We start from the raw sequence: 21468 nt of genomic DNA, 5'->3' as shown, positions 1-21468 counted from the left end.
GGTGCAGTGTTTCCCCTGCTGTCCAATATGTTACCAGAGATATTTGGCTCACTATTTTCGTTCTGACACCATTTGCTGTTTGTTGGGACTTTCTTATTGTGCTACAGCACTTTTAACACAAGTGCCAATTTTTGGACCTTGATCCAATCTCTGAGCGGGTTGGTTAGTATGAAGATCTGTATGATCAATCCGAATGAAAGGAAGGTTTGTCATGTAAGTCATGTAGTAAAGATCTTTAGGTCTTGTCTGTGTCTGCTAATGGTCATGCATTTCTAACATTTTACGTGCTTTTAAGGTTTTTCACTGTATTCTTTTGCACATGTAAGAACACTGCAATGCATGGAACGACACAAGGTTCCAAACCTGTCTTGACTATTCCATTTTTTTATATTTTTTATTTGGTCGCCTGTCTGCGATTTTAGTGTAAATATATCCAAAATCAGTTAGTTTGATCAAGATGGGACTGAGATGTGTTTATATGTATATACCATAGTTGCAGCGACTCACTGGACACGCAGGTTAATTTAACAGAGTATTTCAGGAACAATTATTTTTCACCAAGTCTTCACCATGTCCGCAAAGGTTCTTATTTCTCTTCCCGTTTCCACAATAGAGGTGACTTCAATCTTTCTGCCCTCAGCATGCCATGCCATCCTAATGCACCAAGATACAGCATCTTGACAGGTCTTGATAGCTATCCGAACTAAGGTTAGGTTAGACCAAACTGAAGAGTAGGACACAGAATAAACCTAGCAAGCTATAAAGCACAAGAAACTGTTTCGTCAAGTACAAATCCAAACCCACAATAAACATGCAGGAGGGGATGTCCACTTGTCTGGTCTTTGAGATTGTTTCTGGATGCTTGCTTCTCCTGATCCCCAGATGCAATGAATCAGACAGCAAAGGAAAGCCTCAGTGAGAAGTTTGGAAGTTCAGCAGAAGGAATAAAGAAGTGGAACAAAGTAAGTCAGCCATAGGAGGTTACTGCAAGACAAGCTGTCTGTAAGCCTTACTCCCAGGGGCCAACAAAGAGCTGATGATTGTTGGGGATGAGGGCCATGTCGTGTGTGTTTGTCAGTGATGCGGGTAGTCATCCTCTGGTGGGGGAGGTTGTGGAGGAGTGGAGTGGTTTAAGGCGATATCTTTCCTGCTGGCTGGCCTGTGCACTGTGCATTTGGTTCGGGAACTATGAGAGCAGGCAAGCGATGCACAGAGCTGCAGTGATCTTTGCGCCAGCTCTCCTTTTCCCAGGTCCGGTTGAACTGAGCTTACAGAGATTGGTTACCCTTGAAGGAGCCTTAGGGAAAAGGAATAAGTTAGGTTCCCAAATGCGGATATACTAAAAGTGAAGAATCAGCTGTAAAAGGTATTCATCAGAAAATCCATAATTTCATTTTTTTCAATGAGAGTGTGAATAGGATCTTTGGATTGGGAAGCAAAATAAGCAAACATGGCAGACCAGCAGGGCTGGGTGAGGTTCAGGTGTATGCGGCTAGTTGTCGGATTAAGAGAGAGAGTACATATAGAGTAGAGACAGGCAATTGGCAGACCATTGGGACAGCACAGAAACATTTGCATGTCAAGTGGGCAGGGTTAACTCAGAGCCATGTCCCCTGCCACTTTAGTGGGGCAGGGACAGAGCCACATGCAAGACAAGCTAATAGTACCGTGGAAGAGTAGGCTCCAAGTTAGGTTTATAGGGCTGGAACAGAGTCATGTGCCTCAACAATCATTCAGACTGTGGCAAAACCAGTCAGATTCAGGTCGGTAGAGTGGGGCACAGTCAATCTAAATCCAGGTTAGTTGAGCTGGGGCAAGTCATTAGCTTGGCAACCTAGGTGGGCTGGGGAAGAATAACTCGCATGTCAGATTGACATGACTGAGGCAGAGCCATGTCACTTATGAGGTCAGCCGGGATGGAGCATCACCATTCATATGGCAGGCCGGCGGGGCTGTGGCAGAGCCAGTCAAATGCCAGGTCCGTTCACCTAGGCCAGAGTCTGCAGCACAACAGCAAGGGGCTGGGGAAGAGTTAGCCACATCTCTGGTTGGAAGGACATGTCATATACCAAGTTACAAGGGCTGGGTCAGAGCCAGTAACATCGCAGAACTGTGTGGACGATGAAGCGCTAGCCACATGATATGTCAGTGGGGCTTGGGAAGAGTCAGTCACCCTATCCCTTAAGGACCCGCAAAGGAAGAGCACCGTTCCATTAATTGATCTGACTCCCATACATTATCGGGACAGTTAAGGCCACTGTAAGCCGGAGGTGCCTGGTGTAGGCTGCTTCCTAACACCTGTGAACTGCCAGCGCCAGTTTACTTAGTCTTCCGAAGTTCAAAAGAGTGAGGGTGGATGGCAGCGCCTTCTCCTGTCAGGTCACGTGCCACTGACACAGCCTTACCTCTGCTCCTCGCCTGACTTCAGGAAATCATTAAAAGCATGGCTTTACAATGTGCTTTACTGCCTCTTTCCTTGCGAGTTGATTTTGTAGGCTTTGCCTATAGCGCCAGGATGCCTGTAAGGTAGCATTACGCTCTATACATTTAAATAATAATGGCAATAGGTATCTTCAAGAGGTTGTATGTTGAAGGTTTGACACAATGACAATATGATAGAAGGAAAATACTTGAGTCAACACTTAATCAGTGGCAAATCCAGAGGGTAGGATTCCTTTCCTTTGCTTTTTAGCTGCTTTTCTTTGCCATTGCAGAAACAGAATAACGGTCCACAAAGGACTATTATAGACTGAATTGACAGGCCAGCTATTTTAACACAAGCACTCTCAGATGAATATCGTCTCTAATGAAGCATTAAGGCCATCAAATGAGTTGTTATTCCCATATTTATTTACTGCTTTTTTATTAGCAGCTTTATGTAGTGTGGATCCGACCCTATTGGGTGACAGAGAGATTTAAACGTTATAACCTTGTTTAAAGGTGAGTGAAGTAGAATGTAGCTTATTTACAAGCCCCCTGTGCCACCCGTGCGACACTTGTAAGATGGGAAAAATTGACGGACCACAGGCGCAAGGGGCTTGTAAATAAGCCTCATGGTATATTTACATCAAGTTCATTATTGGTGGGGACTTCGCTTCCGAGGGGACTTGTTTATGACTTCAATTAGTGCCATACTTTGGGAGCACACCCTGACAAGGATTGTTTAAGGTTTGTTTTTTTCCTTAAGAGTAATAGTTTCCAGAAGGAGAGTGATAGAGTGACGGAGGTGGCCTTGTCTACCTGCTAGGACTAGCTTGTTAGCAAGGGTATGTGAAATTCGCAAGATGTACTTATGTATAATTATAGACAAATTTCAATAAGGGTATACATAATTACTTGAAATGTAGATATGTCATTTAGTGATATATTGTAGAGCAATATGCGTCCCTGCATCAATTATAGCACAAAACACACAACTGCAGCAAACAGCTGCTCACATTGTGGCTGTTCATGTTGTTCCAGCACTCCCATGCTATAGTTTAAACACGAATGACAGAGTACTTACGCGATGTGGCGTACTGGCGCAATTTTGGGAATGTTTCATTGTCAGGAAACAAGATAATTCATGAAAGTATGCAAATTACGCTGCACAATTTCAGTTTCGCCTGGGTCTAATTGTGAGGGGACTAGTTTGGAATACCTTAATCAGTTGTGTTGCTTGTACTATATGCTAACTTGAAATTGACGTTGGTTCAAGAGAAAGCCAATTTAGAATGAGCAGGACAGGAATAATGAGGCATATTATCAAGGATCGGCGTTACAATTATCGCTGTTTTAGGGGCAAAAAACGTCCGCTAAAGCTGCGATAATGGCCTTGATAATACGTCCTTGAGAATTCCAATAGAAGCCCATGTTCTGCTGTGAACATGAGCTTTTATTGGAATTCTTATGGGCGTATTATCAAGCCCATTATCGCAGCTTTAGCGGCCGTTTTTTGCCCCTAAAACAGCGATAATTTTAACTCCATTCCTTGATAATATGCCCCAATGTGCTAAATCTTCCTTGTGCTTGCCAGCTGAACTCAGAACTGGATTCATTGAGACCAGGTGTTGCTTGGAAATTCTTCCAGAAGAAAGCTGAGATAGTAATAGTACAATGAGGCTAATACTAAGGGTTATACCACTTGTTGGGAACCGCCTTCTGGGATATAAGATGTTCTTTCTCGTAGAAGTCTCAGATGGCATTGTGCTCTTTTGACTAGCAAATTGATTTATGGTTGAAGACACAGGTTCCAAAATGAATCCAATGGATACAGTACAGCACAGCACAGACAGTACATTAGTGAATTGTACCCGATTGGACTGAAAAGAAGGTATTTGGGTGGGAAGGAGCTATTCTGTTTTGAGAGAGTTGAGGTTGAGATGATGGAGGTTCATTCAGAGTTGGTTAGCTAAGGGAGCATGGTCAAATAGTGAATGTCTTTGGGGCGGAGCTTTCCAGGTAAACCAGCATAGAACTGGTTTGAGATGTTGGCATGATTTGGAAAGGATGCGAGCAGGTCCAGGACACCCTTCTGGTTGATAGAATACTTTACACATTTGTATAACATGTAACAGTAATTTTGTGCCATAAAACAAACTAACAGATTACATTTATTCATCAACATTATACCTCTGGTGCTGTGATACGAGTGTCCAGCTTAGCGCAGATGCTGGTACAGTGGAGTTACCAAAATAAAAAGATTAGGAAAGTGGCAGAGGACATACTCAGGGATAGAGCCATGTCTTTATCTTTTCCTAAACTGGAAGAGATCATCCACCTGTCTGATCTCGGGTGGAAGTTTATTCCAGCGACGCAATGGTGCCGCGGTGAAGGCCTTTCCTCCTGATTTAGTTCTTCTGATTCTGGGCACCTTCACCAGTTTAGCAGAGGAAGAGCAAAGATTTCGGGAAGGGGCATACCATACAAATTTGTCCTGCAGTGATTTGGGTCCAGCGCCATGCAAGGCTTTAATCACTATACAAAGTGACTTGAATTGTACACTTTGAAGTATTGGGAGCCAATGCAACTCTGAAAGTGCCTGAGAGGTGGAGGAGCAACGGGGCCTCATTAGTGCCAGCTTAGCCGCCATGGTCTGTATTCTCTGGAGTCTCTCAATCAGATATCTTGGAGACTCCAGCAACAAAACGTTACAGTAATCCAGCCCACTAAGGATAGTACTTCTTACTATCAATATTCTAGCCTGTTTTGAAAACATCAGGAGGATCTTCCAGTGCCCTAATAAAAGAGAAACAGCTCCCAGCTGTTTTATTCACATGACTTTCGAGAGTCAGTCTACTATCGAACATAACTCCCAGGCAGCGTACCGTGTCGCTAGGGACCAATGGGGTAGCAGTGGGAATGGGACAGAAATCAGACCTAAGTCACGCAGGCAAGCATGAAAGTCTTCCAGAGATACCGATTGGTCTCCTTCTAAAGACAGAATAAGTTGTGTCATCTCTGTATTTTATAAGATTGGTATTATGAGCCCTTATCAACGCAAGTAAAGGGCTCATATAGATGGTAAACAATATTTGACTGATTGCAGATCCTTGCGGGACACAATTCAGGATGTTGGAAAACTTGGAACGATAAGGGGGAGGGCTACTACTGTCTGTTGTCTATTAGATAGATACAATTGAAACCACTTCAGGGAGGTGTCTTATGAGGCGAGAATATATTCTTTCTGTGAGGAGTACTTCTCGCGCTCATTTAAACAAGAGGAAGGGCAACAGGCCCTTTTAAACCAGTTGAAGCACAGACTTTCACCAGTTTATTCTTGAGAATGACATTAGCTCTTTCCACAATTCCTGCCAGGTTGGTTGATAAATAAAATGAAACATTTGATTGAGTTCAAATGCTGTATATAATATTTGCAAAATTCAACTCGCAAAATGAGTTAAAAATGTAAAATGTAAATTGATACTTGTATAGCGCACTACTCAACCGCAAGGGTCTCAAGGTGCTTGTACGAATACCGCTGTGGAACCCATCCTGGCTTTCCCTGTGAGGCGTCCACTCCTGGGCACCCCAAGGTGGAGGCCAGGCATCCTTAGCGTTGTGGGGGCTGTTGTGAAGATTAAGCAAGATATTACCCAGAGTTGCAGAGTGGGACTCCATGATTGGAATAGGCACTGAGGCGAGAATTATCAGGTCCGTGGAATTTTGAGCCCAAGACCCGCCGAGGCGGGGAATTGAACCCTGGTCCCGGGCTAGACCTCTGCATCAGGGTCTGCCACTCCAATCATTGAGCCACACTTCTCCACTGAGTTCCACGGTCTATCTCAATAGAAATAGAAAGATTAAAACATGGTATCCAGTCTCTCAACAACAATTTGGCAACTGCAAGGCTATCTGATCCCCTGGTGGGTTAGGCTTAAAGCCATTTAGAAAACAAGCAGATAATTACAAATATATACTTTAAAACATCACAATCCAACATCTCAATAAAATCTGCTTGTGGTCTTGTAAGTGGTCCCTCTGATTTGCCAATATGTTTTATAACAGTAACTATATTTTTCCCTTGATTATTCAGGTTACATATTAGGCATCAGCTGCAAACATCCTCAACAACATTTCGAAATCCTGTATTTTCCTAGTACTTTTTGAATGTTCAAATCAGGGGTCTCTACCTGCATGAGACCTGTTGTGCAAATATGTGAACATCGGGTATGGCACGGAATCTGGTAACACATATTTATGCTCAGCCTTCACGTATAAATCCTGATCATTCCTCTTGTAGCCTAACCTCTACCATATTTTTCTTATCTTCTGGAGCATCATTCTGTAACTTAATTCACCCAGAGAAGTCCGTTTTGAACTAATAAAGAAACAATTTAGGTTTTCTCCATTTTGTACTGACTCAGTTCTCAAGTCATCACTTTCACCCTCTTATACAACTGTCTCATCCTTCAATGCACAATATACTGCCATCTGGTCACCTTATTTATTTCCAAGCATGATCACGTAATTTTCAGCCTTGCTGGCAATACATTTGACCACAGCAATGTCGTTTGGCTTTTGTATGGCTTTCAACAAATCCAACTGGCAAACACTGGTTTTTATTGGAGCTCCTGAGTCATAAATCCCCTTTGTGACCACAATTGTCCATAGTCATGGACAACTCCAAACCCACACTGGGTGTCTTTATTAATAGTCACAACCAAATTCTCTGTTAAAGCAGCAACCCCTTTGTAAAAGCAATCAGTTCTGCAACTTGTGTTGAAGTTACGTTTTGCAAAGAAGATGCTTCTAAAGCAAATATGAATCATTAAGAGCTTAGGCAGCTCTTAATGAATCATATTGGTTTCTCAAGCAAAAACTATCAACAAATAATGTCAGCTCTGTCATTTTCAAAGGTGTCTCTTTAATGCATAGTCTTGGTTTTGTACATAACTCAGTCACTTCAAAGCATGTGTGGTCTGGATCATAATCAGTCTCATAATTTTCTAGATCTACACAAATGTTGTCTGAAATAGGAAGCAGTGTCACTGAATATAGGAAATTATACCTCCTAAAAGAGTGTTCTCTGCTGCAAGTATGACCTTATCATAATTAGGCAGCCTACTCTTAGTTAAGTATTGTGTCTTTGTTCTAGTCAAAAGCATGTTAATTGAATGTGGTCCACATACATTTAAAGTACAGCCCATCACAATTTCTTCACTTTGTTAAATGGTGATGCAAAGAGCTGCAACCGATTTCAATCAACCTGGAAGACTTACAGTTAGTGGATCCAATATAGCTGGCAAGTAGGTGGTTGGTTTCATTGAACCACCAGGTTTATGTGTAAGAATTGAAAGTGCACATCCATTTCTCTCAAGGCATAACAGGAAAAATATCAGTCTGTAACCAGGCATTCCAAGTGTGGGTACATGACACAAACTCTCTTTCACTTTCTCAAATGCATCAGAGCATTCTTTATCAAATGTGTCCTGATATTGAACATCAGTACATGCCAACCTTGCTAAAAGTATCAAATCAAGGAAATATTTAGAATTCGTGGAATACAGTACCCAACAATTCCGAGAAACATTCTAACCTCCCTCTGGGCGGTCAGATGACTCATTTTCATAATTGCAGAAAAGTGTTCTGTCAAGACTATCTCTGACACCCTTTTCAATATGGTGTTCAAGATAGCTGACTTTGTTTTTTCAATACTGCATTTTAGATGGGAAACTCTTACATCCATTTTCGGCTAGATAATTTAACAAAGCAACTGTAGCAAGTTTTCAGTATTCTTTCGTCTTGAATGGGACTAGTAGGTCATCAATATATTGTACTAAAACTGAATTGAATGCCAACCTCAAACTCTATAGATCTTTCTTCAGGATTTGAATACAATTTGAATGAGTTTCTGTATATCCATGTCAAATTCTTTACCACATGAGAACTTTATTAAAAACTTAACACACAAAAAAGAATTGTGTTTCCTCATGCAAAGGAATTGAAAATAATGCTTGACATAAGTTGATGGCTGTAGGCCATCCTCCCTCTGATGGAATCTGAAACAAAATTACTGCTTGATTCAGTACTACTGGACAGCATGTAGCAACAATTTTGTTAATCTTGTGAAGATCTTGTACGGTTTTCCCCTTGCCATTCAGCGTTTTTATTCCCATCACAGGAGAGTTAGAAGGACTGCCAAGTACCACCCGGAGAATTCCCTGCTCGATCATCTTCCCAATCACTGGTTTCATTCCTTTTTCTGCCTACTTTGTAAGTTGGTATTGTCTAGTTCTAGGAAATATTGGCTTTTATTATAACTGGCTTAGCTCTTTTAATCAATCCATTCTCTTTTCCAGTAAAATCCCATGCCTCATTTTTGACAGGATTTCTTAAATCCAGAGGCAGGTCTTCTTTTGTTAAAACTGGGAATAACTCGACTCTCTAATCTTGTGAGTTTCTCTTGAACACTGAATCCTCACGTTGTGTTTCAATTTCAAGACAATTCAGTGTGTAATGTATCACCCAATTCTGTTTGAAGAGCAAATCCCATCCCAACAAGTTCACAAGACTTATACCACACAAAATAAATAGGTTATTTTTCTCTAATCAATTTTAAATGCAACATTTGCTGTCATATGACTAACAATTTGTTTCTTACTGATCCCTATAACTTGGACTTCAGTTCCTGAGAGGGGTGGGTTTGGGACTTACAAAGAGCAAACTGCATAATGAGTACCCACTTATCGACTAAAAATTAAACATGATGGCTGTTAACTTCTCTGCTAACATATGGGCTGCTTTTGGCTACCACTAGGACTACTCCAAGTAAGCAATCCTCCCCCGCCTTAAGCACTGTCATTGTGAAATACGCCCTGTCAACCCATCATTCGGTATCAATGGACTCTGCAGGTACCCTGCAATATAGGGCATCTTATTTTTTATGTTTTTCTGCATCACTAATGCTAAAGGCATTGACATTCAAAGTGATTTCTGACTTTGCACACTCTGTTCAGACTTTTGCATATTTGAAACCATCACATTATTTTGCTGGATCTGTGGAAGTTGTTCTGCATTTTCCTAAATCCTGTTAGGATTCTAACAACACTCCCTGTTCCAGTACCCGATCTTCCCACGGAAGTGACAAGCTGTATTCTTCTCTTTTAATCATTTCAACATTCATGTCATCCCATCTGTACCACCTTGCATCAACATTTGACTCACTCCATTCATACTAGACTGACCAAAATTAATTTAATTTAAACACTTTTTGGTTTTGAGAAGCGTAAGTCTTTTCGGTTTCGCATCTATATAATCACTACTCTATTTTGCCAATTTGAAAATCTCATCTCACTCTTTGTCTGCAAATACAATTCACATGACTGAATGTGATTACTATTCTCTAGCCCCAAACCCCCATCATGAAATCAGACACAAATCCACGGGAACCACCTTTCTCTTGGTTGTTGACTTTGCTATGTTGCTTAAAAATCGACATAATCCTCTCATACCAATGTATATCCTTCTCTGGGCATAATCCTAGCAGGTTTGTGTGAGACTATCCAATAACAGTCTTACACTCAAATACAAATATCTCTACGAACCACAATTGCAACCAGCATATTTAAATCAGCCCACAACATCTGGAAAATGTGTCAATTTGTGTACCTCTACCTACCATTTTGTTGCGTGCTTATCTAGGATCCTGATCGATACTGTGACCTTATGCCCCTATTCGGCTATAAATCCATTTATTCCCTATATTGGCATAACCGTTCAAGTGCAATATTCAGAAACTCATCTCTGGCCTCACACGAACAGAGCCACATTCCAGAATAGCTTTCTCTGCCACTTCCTTTGCAACCAATTAGGGCAATGACAGAGCAGAAGTTACTATCTGAGATTCCTAGATTAACACTCCGAGTTCTTCAACAAGATAAAAACTCAGCAAACCTGGAAATCCCCGCTTGCTGTGTTTTGATTAGTAATAGAACTCTAATGAGCACTGATAGACGATCACTTCCTGGTGACATCTATATTGACGTCTTATGTCCAGCAAACCTACGTCAAACAAGGCACCTTTCAGGTATAAATATTACCAAAGTTGCCTTAAGCAAACGCTAGCTGCCTCAATGCCATCGCTGCTATCTTCGCTGCTGCTGAAGAAGCTGTCATGCTGAAGATATCATAGCTGCTATCGCTACTGCTATCGCTGCTAACTAGCGAACGATGGTGTGGTGAACTTAGGAGCTGAACAGCCGTCCCCCTGCAAGAGCCCAGCCGATGCAAGCTGCCCGCGGACGCTGTCCCCCCTCCTTCTCCTCCTCGATGCACTGAAGAGAGACGCTGTCTTTCTCCTGCAGAGAAATCGAGCTCCAGCGTTTCTGGTCTACCCTTGCGGGTGACTGGGATATCGAGCCCTGAGGGAGATACCAGACCTCCATCATTCTATTCCAGAGGTATGGTGTTGACTAAACCCTTGAGAGAGAATTCTTGAAGCAAACCTTGGCAAAACCAACTTAACTTAAAGCTACTTACTTACTCCCCTCCCAAGTATTAGGCTTAGGTCAGGTACACTGGGGTAGGCGTAGTTAGAAGCACCAGTTGAGTATTTTAGCCTAATGTATATATGAATGTATATATGTTTTATTCCTTTTAAACCATTATATGGCTAAGAAACCATATCAATGCTTTTACAGTATTATTTCGCAATACTTCTCTTACTGTACGTACTTTTTATAATAACAAGTCTTGCAATTGTGGCAATTCATTTCTCTTGTACGAGAAGAAAGACTGTTCAATAAATGTTAACCCTTTATTGACAAACGCCCGTCTCTCTATTCTCTACATATTGTGAAAGTAATCTGCACCAACCTGACTGAGTAAAATAACTGTCTATTGTTTCACACGACCCTAGAGATTGACTCTTGATCTGAGGAGCAAAGTTGTCATGTTGCACGGTTGTTGGAAAACTGAATCCCTTCTTGTCTGTGCCAGGGAAGCTGATCACTTCCTATTTCAGTCAAGAAAGTTTCCAGTGACCTCTGAGCTAGTTGGTAACAAACCCAATTAAGTTTAGCATAGTCAGTAGAGGCCTGGAAGATCCGCACTTCTACGTCGATACTACTGTTTATGTTATTCCAATGCGCAGGGCCTATTGGGAAAATAGGAACTACACTACATGGCGCCCAAACGTTTGGTAAGGCGATAAACTAACGCAAAACGTTAGAGTAACTCAGTTGTGCATTTTTCACACAGACCCCTTTCTCCCGTAAATACTCCAATAGACGTCTGGAGTGGGTGAAAGGTTAAAATCCGCCCGACCTTAGTAGGAAGAGATTCCTATGTAAAGCTCTGGTTTATTCAACGTTGAAGGATACAGTGTTCCAAAATATTGTGCACCTAATCTTTGTCTCCTTGGAGACCAACTCTGTAAACCTTGCATTTATACAATGCCAGGAGAAAACGGAACCACTGGGGCTGCAGCAGATGCGACTCAGCAGGGTCCCGATGATACTGTACCGGGTGCAATAATTATCCCGGCACATTTAAGAAAGTCTATAACGTTAAAACTTATAGAAAACGGACTGACACCACAAGGTGGTACAGTAATTTTCGTGATAGAGGCACACGAATATCGGCAGACAGAGGTATTCTATTCATGGATAAACTTTCCAGCGGCAAACGCTAGAACAAAAGAGTTTCACTATTACAAAATAGAGGAACCACCTGAAGAGTACGCTCCTTTCGAGGAGACTGAAATCCCACTAAAATTCCAAGAGCACCTGCTCTCGTTTAATGGTGCCCTAAAACATAATGATCACATAACCAGGCTCGGTCCACTAGGTAGACCAGGAGCAACGTGGCCGGTTCTAGCCGGCTACACACCACATCCTGACATTGCAAAAATGTCTAAAGAAGAGCTGTTAGTACAGCTAAAAACATTAATAAAAATACATAGGCAATTAGTCCAATATGTAATGCGGACTGCAACAGTCCACCAGCTGTTAATGTACCACAGCTGTCCCCTCATCAGGGGAACACTAACAAAATTACACCACAGAACATACAGTCATGTCTTGGTAAAACACCCGTAAAACGGGAACAAATTCCTTTCTGGTTAGCACAGAAAATCACTCAAATAGAGGCAGTATTTCCGGATACTACCCCTATAGAGAAACACAGAATCTTGACCATCTGCCTTCCTATGGGAATCGCACCACACGTGGAGGACTGCGACACTTGGGGTACAGTCTTTGCTTCCATTTACACAAAAACACATGGTGTTCCGTCTATGGCGGTAATACCAGAAGTGCTAAAACAGATTCAAAATGAATACGGTCCAGAGCCCGCTTTAAATCTTGGTATGAAATTACTGAAAGACTTCAAGCAGGTCTCGGCTATATTATTAGCCAACATAAAGGGAGAAGCAGCATCTGTGGCGATTCGCCAGAAGTTGAAGGAAACAGATTTAACAGATCAGCCAGTTGAGCTTGCCAGAATCATAGAGAAATGCTATGAAGAATTAGGTAGAGACAGCTTGGGTGGAAAACCGGTAAAGCCCCAACTGCTCGAAAATTCTGAAAAATTATTTATTAAAAATAATTTAAATACTCCTAAAAAGAGCTGGGATGGAAATAAACAATCTACTCCCAAGGAAAAAGTTTTCCAGTCCAGAGGAAGGTCTCCTCGACGGAGGGAAAGAACTCCGACTCGAGAACACCAGTCTCACCAGAGGGAGCCCTCTGAGAAAAGATATAACCTTAGAAATAGGGATAATTTGAAAAAACCTGATAGATATCAAAGTATTGATACACGTCCCTCTCGATCTTTTTCGCAGAAATCGGAAAGAAGAGGACGGTCAGACCCAGGAGAGCACACCAAGTCCAAAGACAAGGAACCTGCTCAGAGTAAAAAAATCTCAATTTCCAAAAAAGAAGGTAGCCAGTATTAGAGTAATCAAACATGCCGAGAATACTGAGGACACAGTTGAAAAACGGGGAGTGGGCACAGACAATGTTGGACAGTGCAGCAGAAATCAGTATAGCGCGCAAGATCTTGATGAGTCATCTGGAGACAGTGGACACGAATGAATACATTCAGGTTGAAACTGCCGACACCAGACTTAGCGAGCCCCATAAAATATACGAAATAACATTGCGTATAGAGGGTGATAAGACTAGGAAAATAAAGGGTCTATTTTGGGATAAACTCTCAAAAGGCTATGATATTCTGTTAGCTGAAAAAGATTGGCCCCCAGAGTTTGTCAGGGAGTGCCCTCATGGCGAAGAAGTGATTATGCCTGCCTTCTCGAATCACATTCCGATTCACAAAAAATATACATATGCAAGGAAATGGGCAGTAGCCCAGGCACCGGCATTATATAAAAATCATGTAGGATGGGATGAGGACTCTCCTCCTCACAAAATCCAATTAAAAAGTGAACGAGCTGCCCAACGGCAGTATCCCATTAAGCAAGAAGCTAAAAAAGAAGTCAGGGAGATCTTAGATCAACTTGAATACCATGGGGTGATTGAAACATGCACCTCTCAAATGAACAATCCTTTGTTTCCTGTCTCCAAACCAGACAACTCATATCGTCTAGTTTTGGACTACAGACACCTTAATGCATGTTGTAAAACATTTGCAGTACAAAACTCGCATAGTGCAGCCCTAATGAATAACACAGTTAGGAAAAAATATAAAACGACATTAGACATATCTAATGGTTTCTTTTGTCAAAACATTGCACCAGAAAGCAGATATTTGACCTCTTTCTCAGCATTTGGGTCGCAGAAAAAATTCTGTCGACTCCCACAGGGGTTCAAGAACAGCCCAGGACTATTCTCAGCTAGGGTAACAGAGTTACTACAAATATATGATGATGAGGCATTATCTTACGTAGATGATATCTATCTCACAGACGACGACTTGGATACTCACTTAAAAAGAGTGAACACCATTATACTTGGGTTCGCAGCAGAGGGTTACAAATTCAACTTTAAAAAGTCTCGAATTGCCCATCTGACAGTACTATTCTTAGGGTACGAATTATCAAGTGAAGGAAAAAGCCTAGCGGACAACTTCTTAGAGAAGTGCGCTGTACTCCAAGCTCCAAAAACGCTGAAGAATTTACAATCCATACTAGGTTTTCTGAATTTCGGAAGAACTTACATTCTAAATTACGCAGAGAGGGTTAAACCTCTCTACGAACTAATTAAACCTGATTTTAAACAAATCAATTGGACTCAAAAACACACAGAAATTTTGAGATCACTGCAAACAGACATGTTAGCTAAAACTAAATTAGATACACGTGACAACACACGCGGTCTTGTAATCCGAGTCATCCAAGGAAGATGCGGATTCACGTACCTAACCTCTAATGAGGGAGAAAAGGTGCCAATTTCAATTAAATCTCACTTGTACACACAAGCAGAAAAAAACATTCAGTAACACAGAAAGAACTGTGAAAGCAGTGCAAATTGCATTAGCAAATGAACGAGAACTAGCACACAGCAAAAGAATTAATATCCTTACAGCGGAATCCGCCTTCGAGGCGCTATTCAGCCCAGTAAACCTGCCTACAGTGTCACTGGATCCAAAATGGATACAGTGTGTAGATTCTCTTGGAGTGGAGGATGTGAAATACTATTTCGCCCCGCAATTCGAAGAACTGAATGATTTAGAATATGAAGAAGAATATCCTCTGCCAATCGAACTTCTGCCTCTCCCACAGTACGCCTGTATAATCTATACAGATAGATTTGTACAGCATTTCAACGTAGAGAGAAAATCCTACGATGCAGCCTGTGCGATTGTTAAAGGTCGTTGGCTGTGCAGTAAATTCAGACCGAAAGTAACAAAAACTGAATCAGTAAGAAACTGTTCAGCTCAGAGAGCTGAAATCAGATCTTTAAAGATGGCGCTTGAAAATGCAGAACGTGAATTCCCCACACTTATCGTGTGCGATTCTCATTTTTGCGTCAACTCTTACAATAATAAACTGCAGAGGTGGATCGAAAACGACTACAAAGATGACACAGGTGCCACAATAAAGCATAAATTGCTCTGGAAACAAGTAGCTCTTTTACACTAAGAACTACAAAAGACTCACGTGATACACGCACAGAGTCTACAACGTGATGGCGTTCACTTTGCAGGGAATTCATTGGCTAATACAGCCACAGCGGAAGCAACTAAACCGGCTTCCGTAGCCACAAAAAAGCGTACAGAAAAATACATAGACGGGGAAACCATGCTGGCAGTAAAAATGACCGTAAAAGGCGACTGTGCAGCACTACCCGTGAACTATCCACTCAATTATGCATACGTAATCGATGCAAACTCCGTTCCTTTTGCTCGAATCCCTAGAGTGGGGGATAGGGTAATTTCAAACACGAACAGGAGAATATTTTTTATAGCAGACGCACACATGGGATTGGGTCTGAGACACCAAACAATCAGGGACTCTCTGAGAGAGTTAGAATCAGTATACTGGTGGCCGGAAATGAGTATAGGCATTCATGAGTTTGCAAACAACTGTGAAAACTGCAACAGGGATCGCAGTGGTGAACCATGCTACCGGCTACCAATCAGAAACAGCGTAACGCTGCCTACACCCCATCCTGCATCCTATTAATAGTTAAGACTTAACACACTTAAAAAATGAGGCCCCAGCGCTCGGCTGACGCTAGAACGGTTATAAAAGATCTGCGAGTCTTTATCGGCACATATGCAATTACCACGTTCCATTCTGACCAGGGTCCTGCTTTTAGCTCTCGAGCTTATAAGGAGGCCATGGCCAGCATGGGAATTGGGTTGTGGTATTCTTGTCCGTCGCACCCCGAAGGGAATAGTGTGGTAGAAAGAAAAAACCGGGACATAAAGCGTTCTATAACAGCGAAGGTATTAGGTTTAGGCGCTGGGTGGGTCAAACATTTAATAAGTGTCCAGTCCAGTCTTAACAATTTGCCAAGAAAATCTCTAAAAGGTTTCAGCCCATACGAACTATTGTTCGGAATTAGAATGAACATTCAGGACCTCGATAGTCAGATATCAGTGGTACAAGAAAAAACAACAGACTTTGACATCAAAGATCGTTTGGCTGTTTTACAGGAACTGAATGAAACAAGAAAATCCTTAAGCAACATAAAGTTAAAGCAACAGCCATCTACCACTGACGAGGCAACACAAGCAACAGCCCCAGCAAGGCCTGTCTGGATTCCAAAGATTGGGGATCTAGTCAGAGAAAAAATCGCGGTGAAGAAGGAATTTGGACTTCTTACAGAAAAGCAGTACCTGTCTTGGCAGTCACCGGAACAAGATCAGTTGTACTACCGCCCCTTGCTGGTAAAAAGGAGAACAGAGTCGTGTCTATCGACCTGGTAAAACCACAAGCATGTGGACTATAATCAACAGTAGGCCCAGTGGACTCCCAAGAAACAATAGAATAACCAAACTTGCAACAATCCAAGAGGTTCAAACTGAAAGACTCATCACATTCGATCAGCCTGCAGTGCACAGAGAAGGACTATACAATAATGCCATGGAACTCGTGCCTCTTGAGACACAGATTGAAACAGTTCGTCAAGAAACACCAGTCTACAATAATGTGGCATCAGAAAGTGCTACCGAAAGACAGATTGAAAGAAGCATCCCAACAATTGACAGAACTGCCTCTGGTTATTTCATCGACTTCGACAACTTTTCTGAGGATCAAAGTAACCCCGAAGTGATGCCAGAAACAAAAAAGTATTCTAAAGAAACTACAACGGAACTCTTTCAACAAATCAAATAACTATATCTGGATACACCGTTGATTGAGCATTGGATTATTTCAGGGGTATTCATACTCCTACTATGCCTAATTTTAGTTTTAATTTTAGGAAAGTTTATTACAATTGAATGGACACAGAAAGTCAGAACATCAACCTAGTCCTGAAACCACACAGATCATCCCACGTGAAGAAAAGAGAACTGTCAACAGTAAATGTCACAGCCATTCCAATACCTGGTGGGGTAGTATGGGAGAAAACTGACTATGAGATCTATGGTCCGGTCGAGATCCTGAAGTATCCTCATCAACTGAAGGTTTCCTTAAGTGACTTTGTAAAACCTAGTACATTCTCTGATGATTGGGACTTTAACCGTATAAATGACATGATGTCTGATTTAGTAATGTCAGCTAGATTCACAGAACATGATTATTTACAAGGTTCATCTAGTTATGAGCAATTATTCTGCTACACACATTATGGCGATCATTACTTGCATAAATCTGCACAGCCTAGAAATGTTTTTATGTATAATCAATGGGAACATTGTGCTACACCACCTAAAAGCAGTTCTAAAACATTCTTTGAGAAATTCAAATACTTCTCAGGGTTTAACACCAGTGATGCAGAAACGTTTTATTACAAACTGTTAGATAAAACAGGAATGAAAACAATGCTGACAAACACTAAATTAATATATTCAGAAGCATTTTATGAAAAAATGATGACATTTGGTTTTGATTATTGGAAAAATAACATTGAAACGAAAACCCTTTGGGGTACAAAAGATTGGCAGGTACAAGGCCTTGAAGCACTATTCAGAACCTGCATGATACCAGAACAAATGATGTTTTTAAATGACACAATACACCAAACATCCTGTCTTGACCTAGCTAAGATCAAAGACCTTAACAAACCGTCTATTCCAAAGCCAATACCTGAAAATACAACTACAGATATTGAGTTAGACGTCTCACAAATTTTACATTTTAACAGAACACATCCTGATTGGAAAAAGTGGTTAATTTGGCCTACTGACACAAACAACTGTCAAGATAGATTCCTGAACAAAACACAGGGGTTAAAAATAACCAGACAAGACCCTAGATACTCCCAGAGACAATATCCTGGGATAGTAACAACATACAGTGTAGGGAAGCTCTGCCTTGAATGGCTAACATCATCCACACTGGCTGAAATTAAGCAACACTTGTCTTTACTAAAAGATGGTGCTGATTTGCGCGATTTCATTCTTGGACCACGCAAACAGCGTCAAAAGCGTTTCATAGCGACCAGTATCTATGCTGCGTACAACGAGGCTTGGAAAGTCACACAAATTGAAACAGCTGAAAAAATACGAGAAATTGATCGTATTAATTTGGAAAAATCACTTTACAATATACGCCTATTTCAAATGCATTTATGTATTTTGGGGTGGGCAATGTTACACATGCATCTTATTGCTCTAGTTTTAGTAATTTGATGGACATGAATTCGTGGAGTGGGTGTTGCATGCTTATCTAGGATCCTGATCAATACTGTGACCTTATGCCCCTATTCGGCTATAAATCCATTTATTCCCTATATTGGCATAACCGTTCAAGTGCAATATTCAAAAACTCATCTCTGGCCTCACACGAACAGAGCCACATTCCAGAATAGCTTTCTCTGCCACTTCCTTTGCAACCAATTAGTGCAATGACAGAGCAGAAGTTACTATCTGAGATTCCTAGATTAACACTCCGAGTTCAACAAGATAAAAACTCAGCAAACCTGGAAATCCCCGCATGCTGTGTTTTGATTAGTAATAGAACTCTAATGAGCACTGATAGACGATCACTTCCTAGTGACATCTATATTGACGTCTTATGTCCAGCAAACGTACGTCAAACAAGGCACCTTTCAGGTATAAATATTACCAACGTTGCCTTAAGCAAACGCTAGCTGCCTCAATGCCATCGCTGCCATCTTCGCTGCTGCTGAAGAAGCTGTCATGCTGAAGATATCATAGCTGCTATCACTACTGCTATCGCTGCTAACTAGCGAACGATGGTGTGGTGAACTTAGGAGCTGAAAAGTCGTCCCCCTGCAAGAGCCCAGCAGATGCAAGCTGCCCGCGGACGCTGTCCCCCCTCCTTCTCCTCCTCGACGCGCTGAAGAGAGACGCGGTCTTTCTCCTGCAGAGAAATCCAGCTCCAGCGTTTCTGGTCTACCCTTGCGGGTGACTGGGATATAGAGCCCTGAGGGAGATACCAGACCTCCATCATTCTATTCCAGAGGTATGGTGTTGACTAAACCCTTGAGAGAGAATTCTTGAAGTAAACCTTGGCAAAACCAACTTAACTTAAAGCTACTTACTTACTCCCCTCCCAAGTATTAGGCTTAGGTCAGGTACACTGGGGTAGGCGTAGTTAGAAGCACCAGTTGAGTATTTTAGCCTAATGTATATATGAATGTATATATGTTTTATTCCTTTTAAACCATTATATGGCTAAGAAACCATATCAATGCTTTTACAGTATTATTTCGCAATACTCATCTTACTGTACGTACTATTTATAATAACGAGTCTTGCAATTGTGGCAATTCATTTCTCTTGTACGAGAAAAAGACTGTTCAATAAATGTTAACCCTTTATTGACAAACGCCCGTCTCTCTATTCTCTACATATTGTGAAAGTAATCTGCACCAACCTGTCTGAGTAAAATAACTGTCTATTGTTTCACACGACCCTAGAGATTGACTCTTGATCTGAGGAGCAAAGTTGTCATGTTGCACGGTTGTTGGAAAACTGAATCCCTTCTTGTCTGTGCCAGGGAAGCTGATCACTTCCTATTTCAGTCAAGAAAGTTTCCAGTGACCTCTGAGCTAGTTGGTAACAAACCCAATTAAGTTTAGCATAGTCAGTAGAGGCCTGGAAGATCCGCACTTCTACGTCGATACTACTGTTTATGTTATTCCAATGCGCAGGGCCTATTGGGAAAATAGGAACTACACTACAATTTCTCTGCATCTCCTCTCAATTTTAGGAAATTATTAGTGAATACATACAAATCACCTTGAGCCCATGGCACATGCACAAAATTCCCTCTTTGAACTTATCTCAAGGGAATCTCCCTTAGCCCCTGTATCAGGTCCTGTACTAATCTCACATGTACCTGCTATTCTTACTGTGTATGTAGGGGATCTAGAATGCACAAGCTCATTAAAATAAGTATTCTCCTCATCAGAATCAGAATCATTATCCGCTTCTCTAATTTGTTTGTCTTGTCTTTATCGTTTGTTTCCTTAACTATAGCAGAAAAAGTATTTCTACACTCAGTCATATTGACCCTACAGCATTTTTCTTGTTTGTCCCATTTGTTCTCAAACTACAGTTTAAATGAGCCCTTTACCTGTTTTGTCATTTTCTTTCTGTCTTTCGCTGTTGCCTTTCTATCCCACCTGCTTAGAGAGTGAAATTGTGTGGGTTTTGGCATCAGGTTCCTACTGTACAGAGTCTGTTGAAAAAAATCTAACTTTCTAGTATGAAAAGTACCATCTAAAGGAAACAGTAGATCTCTGTTAGAAACTGTATATGCATTCTATTTACAGAGTTAGGTACATGTATGAAACCCAATGCCCGTTATTTCAAATGCAGGAGCTCCTTCTGACCATCTAAAGCAGGCACAAATGAAACCATAGGCTTATTTGCCATTATTTATACTAGAAAGAAACTCAAAAATCACTTAAAAATCCCTACAAATGAGCAAACAACAACCAATCTCAGTGTGGCTATGTCAAAGGTCAACCTATCACAGCATGGCTTTGGCAGTAATCAACCAATCAGAGCACTGTTTTGTGGTGACGTCTCACCCATCCCATTGCAGTTCTCTGGCTGACAACACGACTTCTCTTTGCAAACCCTCTTTAAACCAATAAACAAAATAAACCCTTGTCTGTCAGTCCTAGATAGGAAGGGAACGTCATAAATCAAATAAGACAATTCAGTCACAACTATGAAACTTCAGAAATGAATAAATTCAAAACCATGAATGGAAAACAGAAAGCCCGGTTTAAACAACTGTTCGCACTAGACAGACTTGCCTCCAACGACAATCCACCTGAGTCAGTTCACTTGTTCCAGTGTACTCAAAAGCAAATTGCACCAACCCAAATTAAGCATAGAACCTAGAAAAGTCAAACGCGTTAGTTCAGAATCCCGGTCTGTTCTACGCACCACCTTATACAGACAATAAAACAATTATATCTCAAACTCTTGTATTTCTAT

General features: G+C 41.3%; 1 protein-coding gene across 1 annotated transcript in view; it reads left to right on the top strand.

Moving 5' to 3' along the window:
• RELL2 (RELT like 2) overlaps nucleotides 1-21468 on the top strand; it is a 266333-nt gene that overhangs the window by 117756 nt on the left and 127109 nt on the right. The gene's annotated exons all lie outside the window — the stretch shown is intronic.

Source organism: Lissotriton vulgaris, chromosome 7, assembly GCF_964263255.1.
Source record: "Lissotriton vulgaris chromosome 7, aLisVul1.2, whole genome shotgun sequence".
Taxonomy (NCBI): domain Eukaryota; kingdom Metazoa; phylum Chordata; class Amphibia; order Caudata; family Salamandridae; genus Lissotriton; species Lissotriton vulgaris.
Note: the sequence above shows the minus strand (reverse complement) of the source record. Positions and strands in the feature narration are given on the sequence as shown.